General features: G+C 49.7%; 1 long non-coding RNA gene across 1 annotated transcript in view; it reads right to left on the bottom strand.

Annotated features, from left to right (window-relative positions):
• The window catches only part of LOC125153924 (uncharacterized), a 134,750-nt gene extending 128,500 nt beyond the window's left edge, over window positions 1–6,250 (bottom strand). The window contains exon 1 of the long non-coding RNA XR_007147624.1: window positions 6,175–6,250. This is a non-coding gene — a long non-coding RNA (uncharacterized LOC125153924). The remainder of the gene's footprint in view (window positions 1–6,174) is intronic.
• Window positions 6,251–13,092: the final 6,842 nt, after the last annotated feature.

Below are 13,092 nucleotides of genomic sequence, written 5' to 3'. Positions count from 1 at the left end.
TTAATGCCCATTGGTATTGAGCAGTGTCAGCTGTGACCAGTAAATGTCACCTAAACCTGGGCCTCATTCAGGGGAAAAGGGGGCCTGGTAGGGGGCTGTAATGTCCCTGAGGATCCTCAAGGCCCCCCACTGTAGCACCCACACACATTACCGCTTCAGAACCCTTAGCTCTGGCATATGACAGCACGTTGTTATAACGGCTTGTGCTTTGAACCCAGACTCCGATTCAGATCTTAGGTCTGCCATGTCCCTGCCACATGACCTTAGAATCGTCAAGCATCAGCTTCCTGATCCACAAAATCAGGCTAAGTATGCCAGAGTCTCATGTGGACCGTAAGGATTAAATCAGAGGTGCCGAGACCAGGAGGAGCTCAGGCAATGTTGATTTCCCCCCACTGGTCTCCCAAGCTCTCATGGCCTCTTCTGAGGTTGTTCTTCCTGCTCTAGAAAGGGTTTGGGTTCTGCAGGGTGCTGGAGAAGAGACAGGATGTGGCCCATTTTTCCATCCTTGAAAGTTTAGGTCCTCTGTAGGCTGAGAGGCTCCGCTGCAGAGAAGCATCTCCTGGGAGGCTGAAGGCCATGTGTCATCTGCACAGGAGACTCAGGGTGGACCCACAACACCTGAGTGTCTGGCCACCAAAGGCTGACCCACTCTCAGCACCCACATCAGCCAGTGAATAAGTCCAGAACGGCCTTCAGTCGGGAAGGATCTGCCACAAGCTGTCTGTCTGCAGAATGCATCAGAAACCCCTTCCCTGCAAACAAGCTGGCCCAAGCCACGCTGTGGCTTCGTGTGGAACGCTAAACAGCTCTTTGTTCTCCCTCTCTCTGCTCTGCCCCTCTCCGTGCCATTACCACACAGCAGCCAGAGCTATGCAGAGCCACTCAGCTCTTCCCAGCCGCCCCGAGCAGGAAATGCAAAGCCGTTAATTGGCCCTAAAGTTCTTCTATGATCTCACTCGTCTTCTCTCTCACTACTCCCCGGGAGTCCCTTCCTCAGCCCAAACTTCAGTCTCCTCACCTGTGAAATAAAGACGATGCTGGCTAAGGGTGACGGGGGACTAAGCAGGAGAAAACACAGAAGACGTGTTGCACCAGGCTAGATGGCTCCCGGATGCTTCAGAATTTCCGAAAAGCGGTTCCTCACCCAGCAGACGGGCTTCATCTTGTCTAAGTAAGTACCCTCTCCTCTCTTCACAGGAGACTCTGCTGGCACCCCATTTCTCCTGGTCTCTGCCAACCGTGCTGCTCAATACACACACACACACACACACACACACACACACACACGTGCACGCACCCCTAATAGACAGCCAGCCATGGAAGATTAGCTCCAGGAGAGCTGAGAAGAGCTGATGCACCATGCCGCTAGCAGCAAACGAGCGTTCCTTTGCACAGAGCTGCAGGGCACAGCAAAAGGCTGCCACAGCCCCCAAAGTGCCCACATGTCTCCCCAAGGCTCCCCACCTTCTTCCACGAGCCCAGCCCCAGTAGCCAGCTCAAGACCACGCTCCCCTCCCCGGCTGGCCCCACCTTCTCCTCCACAATGCACACTCTGGCTGTCTGGGCTCCATGGAGTCAGCACCAAGAAGGCCCGTGCACGTCTCTGCCCTCGACCTGAGTCTCACTGTCCGGGGTCCAAGGAGCGCCTCACGTGAGCCACAGTTAATTGATCATCAATCTCCACGGGGGACAGGCCCTTCAGCTCTTCCTAGGCCCCCCCAGCAAATGTGAGGCGCAGTCTAGTCTTTCAGGGGACTCTTCCTGTCTCACGCATCCACTCCAGCTTTAGGGGTGTCTTTCTGTTAGGCAATTCTTCGTAATCACCTAAAATATAGTTCTCACTGGGGCAACAGAACGCATCTAAGACCGAGATGGAATGCCCTCCACCTGGGCATCTGTACGACCTGGGCATCTCCGTACAGCACTCTGTACGACCCTCGTGGGTTCGGGTCCCTTGCATGGTCCCACATTATGCTATCTCCTCATCTTATCATGCTTATGTCTTCAAGCAAGCGTGGAGCTCCTTGAGGACAGAGGCCAGGTCTTCATCCGTTGTTCCATTGAATTGTTTTGTTAATTATTTTTTAATGTTTATTTATTCTTTTTTTTTTTTTTAATTTTTTTTTTCAACGTTTATTTATTTTTGGGACAGAGAGAGACAGAGCATGAACCGGGGAGGGGCAGAGAGAGAGGGAGACACAGAATCGGAAACAGGCTCCAGGCTCTGAGCCATCAGCCCAGAGCTCGACGCGGGGCTCGAACTCACGGACCGCGAGATCGTGACCTGGCTGAAGTCGGACGCTTAACCGACTGCGCCACCCAGGCGCCCCTAATGTTTATTTATTCTTGAGAGAGAGAAAGAAAGAGTGCAAGCAGGGGAGGGGCAGAGAGAGAGGGAGACACGGAATGTGAAGCAGGCTCCAGGCTCTGAGCTGTCAGCATGGCTCGAACTCGTGGACCGCAAGTTCATGACCTGAGCCGAAGTCGGATGCTTAACCAACTGAGCCACACAGGTGCCCCCCATTCAATTGTGTTGTTTTTTTTTTAAGGCAAAGCAAAGCAAACAAACAAAAAAAACCAGACTGTGGAGCCTCACAGACATGAATTCAAATTCTAGATCTTCCCTGCACCAGCTAGGCAACCCGATGAGACACTTAAGTTTCTTTGAGTCTCCTGCTCTTGCCTATAAAATAAAGACGAGAATCCCTGCTATGTAATGTTATGGTGTTGGATAAAGTGAATATAAAGACAGACACGAATGAGAGAAAGAAGAGAAACCAACCATTGCTGAGTATGTACCATTACTCCAGGTGCGGAGCAGATGCTGAATCCGAGTTCATCCTCTGCCATGTTTCTCGCACACGCCCTCGCTCCGCCCTGCATGCCCTCCTTCCGCCCTGCACACGCCCTCCGCCCGCTCAGCACCCCATCCACTCTCGGTGCCCCTATCCGATGTCAGCATCGCACTGAGTGCTGGCGGTGTGACCACAAAGCAGGCGCACTCCCCATCATCAAGGATTTTGCGCTTTAGTGCAGGATAAAGCAAAGGAAACAGAGAAGTTACATTGTCATGAGACAAGAGGACGGCTGTGCAAAGACTGGCGGGACCCCACCAGAGGAAACGTCTCAGGGACATAATAGCAAAGTGATCCCTGAAAGCCGAGCTAGACGCGGCAGGATGAAGTAAAGGCCTGAGGCACGTTCAGGGCACTGGAAGGGGGAGGGGATAAGAACGCAATAATGGGCGGAGAGCTAATCATGCCCAGCCTCATCAGCCAGGACTAAGGGCCAGGCATGTTTTGATGGCAAATGACAAAAACTAAGCTCAAACTAGGTTTACCCAAAAAGGAGAAGACAGTCATCCACCTAGCCTGGTAAGGTACCTGCATAGCCACAAAACTGGAAGATTCAGGAAGCAGGGCCTCAAAAGCCCCATCCATCCTTCCTCCACTTAACATCACTCTTCAGACAAGGTGCAGTCAAGTGCTTGGAGAGGAGAGTCCATATTCCCCTGGTTTTATCAGTCCCAGCAGAAAAAACAATAATTTTTCAACATCCCTATATGTTGCCCAGGCTGGGGTGCTTCTGGCTCTGCTTGGGTGACACGTCCTCACACTGAGCCACTTATAGTGGCCCTTGGAGGGGCCACTCTGATTGGTCAGCTCCAGCTCATATACTCAGTGCTACACAGACAGTCACAGGGCCATCACACCACGGTCAGGAGTATGGACAGCACTGGGTGGCCGAGAAAACATTTAAAATCTCTGGCAGCCCAAGAAATCACGGCTGGATAACACAGTCTTAAGAGGAAAGGAGAGATGGGCAGCTCAGGGTCTTTCTGAGGTCTACAAACAAAACACGCCCAAAGAGTTTACTTTCTTTTCAATTTTTCCAAAGACCTTTTCCCCCAGGGCATCCAGGGCTGGCTCTCTGACCTTGGAAAACAGACCTTTCTGGAGATTTCAGCTCCTATCACTCAGAAAATGGAAGGGGTGGGGCAAACAAGCTTTTCTCCAGACCCCAGATATCAGGAAACCAAGACCTGAGTCCAGTGACTGTCAAAGTCGAGGAACGGCTGGTCAGTCACCTTTACTGGTGTCCTACCCTGAGTAGACCGCAGCTCTCCCTCTCTTCCTTTGCCTTTGCCAAGAGAAGAAAAGGCAGCTATGTTCTTCCCTGCCGTGTGGCCGAATTCCAAGGGCCGCTTGTGACTTCTATAAATTTTCCGTTATTTATTTATTTTTTCCTTCAAGCCATCTGGGACTCTGGAAAGCAGTCTCATTCAGTTTCGGGTGTTTTTCCTTAAGGCAAAGGATGAGTACCCTGGGGAAGAAGCTTGCCTGACTCTCAGGGTCGTGGAAGTTTGGGAATCTAGGTTCCTGTGGCCTCATCAGTCAGGGGGGTAGTGGACCATTCCTGGCGCCTGCTGGGGAGTTGGGCAGGCTGCTGTGTAGACCGCAGAATCCCATCCTCCGAGTCCTCAACAACACCCCTAACATCTTCTCTGCACTCTCTCCTACGCAAGATCATTTTGGCCAAAAAGTCCAGAAGCATAAATCCCAGCATAGTGTTGAACCGTATCAGTTCCTTCTCGTGACCTTAGATGAGCCACCTGATGTCTTTGAGCCTATGTCCAGGTCTGGAAAGCGAGGATGTGATCTGATTGTTGTCTTCTGTCATCATGTCTACAAGCAAACACCTCACGCAAACCTCACTCGCCTCTCATTTTGTGGCAGAAATGGCCATAAGAGGGGCAGCCAATTGAGTTGAGTTGTAGGACATTTTGGCCATATGGTGCTAAGGGCTGAATCGTCAAGTCCCCATCGTCAACCCAGTGGTGAACATCTTGGCCCAAGCCTCATTTTACAGACAAGGAAACTGAGCACAGAGTGGCCAAGCCAGCTGCCCGGGATAACACAGCTAGTAAGCGGCAGAGCAGGGATTTAAGCACAGACTGTCTGATTCTACAGCCCATGATCACACACCATTATAAATACCAAAGTGCCTCTCAGCAGGGCTTATGGACAAATAACACAGCTTCTACCCCTGAGCTGCTCTCCATCCAGAAGGCAGGAAGTCTTTCATGATGTTGCTGTTATATTTATTTTTCCACCTGCAATGTTTGCGTTTGAGGTGGCTCTCCGAATTACCTTTTCTCCTGCCATTGCATGGGATCGAATAAATATTGGTTGGAATTATCAACTTTGATCCCGACAACTACACCACGGTGTAGTCGTTATCAGCCCATCTCGCAGATGGCAGAATCGTGGTCTCAAGTCCCAAAGTCGATTAAGAGCTTAGATCCTTGGCCTATCAGACTCCACATGTTGTCGATTAACCCCCAGGCTGCAGAGTCTGTGTGGGGTCCTCTCCCCCACGTGCTCTTGCCTGCCTGCCTGCCTGCCGTGGCTGCTCACCTCTCAACTTTCGGAGATCTGAATCTACATCTGTTATGTGGAGACCTGAGGGCTTTTTTATCCTGGTTCAGATTTCGCAGATGGTGGGGTGACAGGGGAGATCATTTACCAGAGCCTCAGTTTGGAGTAGGGATACCATGGAAACAGGCAAGAACTGCATGATTTGTTCTGTTTTGACCCTATTTTCATTTGGATGGCTGGATATAAATCAGCGCTTCATATCCGAAATCAACCACAGCTGTCTGGGACAACCACTAGATATTCAGGGAGGTGAGGCACCTGTTCCAGGCCACCAGCCTGGACACGGGCTGACCAAGGAATTGAACTCAGGTATTCCTGACTGCAAAGCTCCCCTGTTTCCTGCATTTTATATAATATGTTGTCACCAACATTACACTATCACTTATATCAGTAGCTCTCAAGGTGGCAGGTCACAAACCAGCTGCACCAGAATCACATGGGAAGCTTTTAAAAGTTCAGATCCCTTTGACCCATGACCCATCTCTAAGACTGATTCTGTGTGTCCCGATCAATGTGTGGGAATACGAAGGGGGTTTCTGGTATGTGCTTGTTCTGTTTTTGCTTTAAGCTTCCTGGGTGATTACAAAGACCAGCCAGGCTTGGGAAACACAGCCAGGAGTGCAACACACAGCTGCCTGCCCTCCACCTCCGTATCGAACACAGTCCACGGACCTCTTCTCAGAAGGTCCGTGAGGACAGCCCATCCCTGGGACAGATGATGTCAATGACTCACGTGAAGGAGGTATGGAATCCAGAATGGCCATGGTGGCGAGATGTTCTCAACACATTCTCCTTTCCAGAAACTTCTGTAGGAAGAAGTATAAGTAGAAGGTCTTTAGCCAGGGCAGAAACACTCAGTCATATCCCTTAAAATTATACATCCTCAAAACTTAAAAGTTCGACAATACCAAGTATTGGTGAGTCGTTGGAAAGAGGTATTTTTTAAAAATGTTTTTTTTTTTAATTTTTTTTTTCAACGTTTATTTATTTTTGGGACAGAGAGAGACAGAGCATGAACGGGGGAGGGGCAGAGAGAGAGGGAGGCACAGAATCGGAAACAGGCTCCAGGCTCTGAGCCGTCAGCCCAGAGCCCGACGCGGGGCTCAAACTCACGGACCGCGAGATCGTGACCTGGCTGAAGTCGGACGCTTAACCGAATGCGCCACCCAGGCGCCCCTTAAAAATGTTTTTAAATAAGTAAATATTTATTTTGAGAGAGAGAGCATGCGAGCTAGAGAGGGGCAGAGAGAGAGGGAGAGAGAAAATCCCAAGCAGGCTCCACGCTGTCAGCACAGAGCCCAACGTAGGGCTCGATCTCACAAAGCGTGAGATCATGACCTGAGCCAAAATCAAGTCAGATGCTTAACCGACTGAGTCACCCCAGTGCCCTGGAAATAGGTATTCTTTAACAGTACTGGGAGGAGGAAGGTAGAAATTGGTCATCCCATTGGAGAGGAAATTTCAGATTCTATATACAGTACATAAAAACCTTAGTATGTCCATATCTAAATTAGTTTCTATACTCCACCTTAGAGAAAAACTCACGTTAAGTGCAAAAATAAAAAGCACATTCGATGAAGGTCAATTCTAAAAATTGCAAACAGCCTAAATATCCATCAAGAGAGGGTGGTTAGATAAAGTCCATCTCTCCGATACTACAGGGCCATGTAACTGAACGTGAGAGGTCTGGACGCACTGACATAAAGAGATGCTCAGACATACCATCAAGGGGAAAGGCAAACTGCAAAGTAATTCAAGCAGCAGTACGCTTTGGTCTGTGTGTATAAAGAACACTGTATATACACAAAAAGACATAACTCTACACGTGCATATTGAAGTGAAATGAAAAGACAAATTTTGAAATGGTGCCCTTCAACCCAGTCACAGTCTTTGCCTCTGGGAAGCAGACTCTGGACCTGCAGACAGGGGTGGAACTGTGTCCACAGGGCATGAATTCTCTACTATAATAATAGAGTCATGTGCACGGTTGTGACCCGTCAGCTCGTTGCCTTTGGAGCCATTCATCTCTTGGAAGAATCAGAGTCTTGAGTTTATTTTGTCAATAGTCACAGCCTGTGTTAATGGAGGAAAATTTTTGTTATTGACTCAAGGGTACGGAGAATGACAGCACTCTTGGGTACCAGGTCCCTACCATACAATGAAGGCTTGACTTCAGGAGATGTGTGGGGCTCCCCGTGGGAGCTGAGAGAGTGAGGATTTGCAACATGGTTGGACAGGGAGAAGGGTGGTCCCATCCCTTGACACATTCTTCCTCCTCCCTCCCCACCATTCTCATTTGGAGCTTGATGGAGGAACCATGGCATGATGAACTGGTTCCGACCACCCAGCCACGGACCAGTTGCATGAAACGGTTTACCCACGGTCATCATCCTCAGGATCCGATGGGATGCTGTGTGTTCAAAGAATGTCATTTTGTGTTCTTTCAAGTCTCAGACTCTGTCCTCTGACTTCCAGAACAGGAACCCAGCCCCGAGACTACCCCCGCTCGGGTCATCTTTCCTACCACCTCCCCATTTGCAATCCGGAAAGCCAAACTTGGTGCGTTTGAGAAGCAGGCATCCCTGAGCCCAGTGCCGTGCAGCCCAGCTATTTCTATGGGCTGTGTGCCAGCCCGGCCCCCAGCAACCTGCCTCGGCTGTCGGCACAACTCCGACGTGTCAAAACTTTCGGAGAAGAGTCATTAGTCTCAGAGAGACGGGGAAGGAAGGATGTTTTGCCTGGGGCATCTCTTTGAAAAGGTCTAACTTTCTAAAATGGTAAATAAGCCAGACTTCTTTTGCGGGGGTGCACCGAGGGGCAGAAGTGGCTCCGTCAGGGTATGACCTCCGGGAGCCAGCTGGTGTGTGAGACATCATTACTTCCCGAAGTTTTATCCCATCTCCGCCGCGTTTCTGCGGCGCAGCCTGGGAAGTCAGCTCCGAGAACAGCCTGCAGAGCTCCGATTACACAGGCAAGCACCGCGCTGAGGATTTTATTAGGTGGAGAGAGTTAAAAAAAAAAAAGCCAGAACACTAGCTGGGGGGAGAAAAGCCCTTCTGCCTTTAGATAAAGGTGAAAATTATTTTATAAGCGTCTGGAGCAGCAAAGCTTGTGAAAAGGTGAATATGCCATTCAGCCGGGCTCCTAATCTTCAGCTTGCAGGGCCCACATTTCTGAGTCAGCTCGTGGAGACTCCAATGTGATCAGGGAAAGGAAGATTAGGCCTAACAAGATATGACTGAAAGTCTCAGGTCGCCTGTGACAGCCTCCAAGTTCGGATTCCCTGCCTCTGCTCTGAGGTCTAAATTTTAGGGTCTAGTTACCTCTTACTTAAATCCCATAAACTCATGTTCCCTGGGTATTCATCTTTTATCCTCCTGTTCTCCTGGAATAAAGTGCTCCAGAGCTAAACACCTTCACCAGTAGTGGCTTTGGAAGAACCACCAGTAGGCAATCGTCTCTCATTTTAAAGAAGGGAGGGGGGAAGGAGGGCAGGGAGCGGGGAGGAGGGGTGTCTGCCTCGCTGAAACTGTGCAAGCTGCAAGCAGGGCCCTGCTGTGAATTCGGGCCTCGGGGGCAGGCGACGTGCCCCAGCTGCTCATGTACGTGGGCGGAGGTGCAGCGAGCAGGGCAGTTCCGCTGCCCCTACAGTCTCTCTCAAACCCACATTCTTCCCTGGTCCCCACGGCCACTTCCCCCATCCATTCCGTTGTCACGTGTCCTCTCTGTAACCATCACCACTGTCTCCCTGCCTCTGTCCCCCTCTCCCAACCCAGCTTAGAGCTGCTGTGGTGGCATCTCTGTCTTCCTCACATACAGTAAAACCTTGGCTCGTGAGCATAATTCGTCCTGGAAACACGCTTGTCCTCCAAAGCACTCGTGTTTCAAAGCGAATTTCAAGAAGCATTGGCTCAGCTGTGATCAGGTGATGTTCTGCGTCCCGTGCTGCTCGCATGGCAAGACGTCCCTCGTTCATCAAGTTAAAGGTTATGAGAAATGTCTGCTCATCTTGCAGAACACTTGCACAAGTTACTCCCAGTCCAAGGTTTTACTGGGTTTATGGAGCACCTACTATGTGCCAGGCAGCATGCTTACCACTGGGAGAAGAAATTGCAAAAAAAAAAAAAAAAAAGGACAGACACCATCCGTTATGAGCTAAATTATGTTCCCTGCCCGCCCACATTCCTACGTAGGAGAGCTAGCCAGCCTCCATATTTCAGAATGTGCCTGTGTTTGCAGACAGGGTCTTTAAAGAGGTGATTAGGTTAAGATGAGGTCATGAGGGCAGGAGCTCATCCAACGTGACTGGGGTCCTTATCAGAAGAGGAGATTAGGGGGGTGCCTGAGTGGCTCAGTTAAGCATCTGACTCTTGATTTTGGCTCAGGTCATGATCCCATGGTTTGTGAGATCGAGCCCCTCATCTGGCTCTGTGCTGACAGCTCAGAGCCTGCTTGGGATTCTCTCTCTCTGTCTCTGCCTCTCTCTCTCTCTCTGTCTGGTTCTCTCTCTGTCCGGCTCTCTCTCTCAAAATAAATAAATAACTTTAAAAAAAGGAGAGGAGATTAGGGTACAGACACATAAGATGATGTGAAGTCACACCCACAGGCCAGGGAGGGGGGAGTCAACCCTGTGACAGCTGGATCTCAGACTCCCAGCTTCCATGACTTGGGAAAATAAATTTCTTTTCTTTAAGCCACACAGACTGTGGTATGTCCTTATGGCAACCCCAGTGGCCTAACACCCTCCACAGAGATTAGGGTTTAGTGGGGGAGACAATAATTAGCCAGATGACTATCCACCCACGTGTACAAGTAAGTACAAGAGTGAGTGATAAGTGTCACGGGGACAACGAACGGTGAGATGCGGGTGTGAACGTGGGCACCGAGGCAGATAAGTACTGAAAACGGAGATAAGAATAGAGATTGAGATGTGGACATACACAGATCCTGGATATGGATATAGATGCAGATACAGATACAGGTGTGATGTGCTTGTAGGTACTGATGTGGATATAAATAGCAACATAAATAGCACTGCTGTGGTCTCAGGTGAGCTCAGGGATCCCCCCCCCTCCCCCCCCTCCCCCCCCCTCCCCCCCCCCCCGCCGAAAAAGCAACATTAGAGTCAGGATCTAAAGGAAAATGTGGTCAGGGCGCCTGGATGGCTCAGTCAGTTAAGCATCCGACTTCGGCTCAGGTCATGATCTCGCGGTTCGTGGGTTGGAACCCCGCGTCAACCTCTGTGCTGACAGCTCGGAGCCTGGAGCCTGCTTCAGAATCTGCGTCTCCCTCTCTCTCTCTGCCCCTCCCGGCTCATGCTCTGTCTCTCTATGAAAAATAAACAACTAAAAAAAATTTGAAGGAGACTGTGGTCAACTAAAAAAATGTGTATATTTGGATATATAATTTTTATGATGTACGTGGAGAGAAATTTTCAAGTAGAGAAAAAGCTTATGAGAAGTATCGAGGGCTGGAAGCAATGTGACCATTCACAAAAGCCCATCTGAGGCTGGATGGGAGGGAGCGATGGTGGAGGGCAACATGGGAGAGTTTGAAGGAGTCAGGGGCAGCCCCCACACAGCCTGGACACAGCTGACAAGGACCTTTGGGACCTGGCTCCAGGCCCTCTGTCTTACATCTCTCCCTGTGGCATCCCCTGGAGACAAACCAAGCTACACATGGGTCTTCAAATGCTCTGTGCCCTCTCTTGCAGTCAAGCCTTTGACAAGAATGTTCCCTGGGCCAGAGCACCCGCTCACTCTTGTGTTCCGTCTTACTGATCCCTTAAGACTCGGTTCGGAACTCAACTCTTTAGGGGAAGACTTTCTGAGTCCAGCAAGTGAGGTCCACTCTTTGTTTCTTCAACCAAAGTTTGTAGGGCTTCTGTCCTATGCAGAGAGACCTACAGTTTCTCAGGACAAGAGCCCTCGTGACGTCCAAAGTGCAATCCCTTCCCGTGAGGTCTCCCACTCTGGGGCCCCCGTTCCTGCCCTCATGTCAGTAACAGCAGTGGCACATCCTTGCAGACGGTCATACACACTGGGTGCTGCATTGGGCTGTCATGTTTACTTTGCAAACTCCTTTAGGAGCTCCTGACATTCAACAGGTGCCCAATGAACGTTTGATAAGTTGATGGGTAAACGTATTTCAATAATCACTCTTCACATGGAAGGTACTATTCCCCTCCTTCTTCAGTTTTGTTTTTTTTGTTGTTGTTGTATTTTTTTTTTGGGGGGGGAGCTTATTTATTTTTGAGAGACAGAGCATGAGCAGATGAGGGGCAGAGAGAGAGGGAGACACAGAATCCGAAGCAGGTTCCAGGCTCCCAGCTGTCAGCACAGAGCCCGACGTGGGGCTCAAACTCACTAACCGTGAGCTGAAGTCAGACGGTCAACCAACTGAGCCACCCAGGCGACCCAAGAATACCAACTCTTTTTTTTTTTTTTTTTTTTGAGAGAAAGAGAGACACAGCATGAGCGGGGGAGGGGCAGACAGAGAGGAAGACACAGAATCCGAAGCAGGCTGCAGGCTCCGAGCTGTCAGCACAGAGCCCCACATGGGGCTCGACTTCACGAACCATGAGATCATGACCTGAGCTGAAGTCGGACGCTCAACCGACTGAGCCACCCAGAAGCCCCTTCTTCAGAACAAGTGTTGGCAAACTTTTGAAAGAAGTCCCATAGGAAACCAAAAAAAAAGCTGTTAACTAAACCATTTAAAATACAACCACCATTCTTGGCCCCCAGGCCATACTTTATCAACCCTTCTTTGGAGTCCCACAGCCAGTAGGCAATCAATCAACCAATCGATCACCATTTATAGATGGTATGATCAGGTCCCAGAGATGTTAAGTGACCTGAACATACGTGCACCACGTGTTTATACCTTCAGTTTCCCTGGATCCTAGGAATCCCCTGTGAGCCACACAGCCTGGTTTCAGTCACCGGATATCTTGCCTTTCAGCTGTGTGACTGTGTAATTACCTAACCTCTCTGTGCCTGAATTTGTACTTTAGTAAACTTAGGATGATGATAATTGTATTTGTTTACCTAGGGCCGCCGTAATAAGTTTTCACAAATGGGGGAGCTTAAAACAGCAGAAATGTACTCTCTCACAGTTCCAGACACCAGAAATCCGACATCAAGGCATTTGTAGGGTGATGCTCCCTCGGAAGGCCCTAGGGAAGAATCCCCAATTGCTTCTTGGAGTTTCTCAAGGCCCCTGGCATTCCTTGCTCGGAGCTGAGTCCCTCCAGCCTCTGTCTCTACACGGTGTCTCTTCCGCGTGTCTTCTCCTTTCTGCCTGTGCCTTCACCTCTTGTTGCAAGGACACCTGTCCTTGGATTTAGGGCCCACCCAGAAAATCCAGGACAATGTCATCTGGAGACACTGAACTTCATTGTATCTGCAAGGATTCTTTTTCCGAATGAAGTTGCATCCATAGGTATTGTGTGGACGTATCTTACAGGAGCCAACCATGCAATGTACTATAGTAATTGAATACAGATATAGATACAGATGTACATAAATATCTCAGAGGGCTGATACAAGGATTCAGTTGGTTCACTGGGCTCAGCACAGTGTCTGACACATTGCAAGCAATTCACAGCACTGGGTGTCATTAATCAAAAGCATTCATTCACTGAGCACTG

This window comes from Prionailurus viverrinus, chromosome E3, assembly GCF_022837055.1.
Source record: "Prionailurus viverrinus isolate Anna chromosome E3, UM_Priviv_1.0, whole genome shotgun sequence".
Lineage (NCBI taxonomy): Eukaryota > Metazoa > Chordata > Mammalia > Carnivora > Felidae > Prionailurus > Prionailurus viverrinus.
The sequence above is the reverse complement of the archived record's forward strand: the minus strand, read 5'-3'. Positions and strand labels throughout refer to the sequence as shown.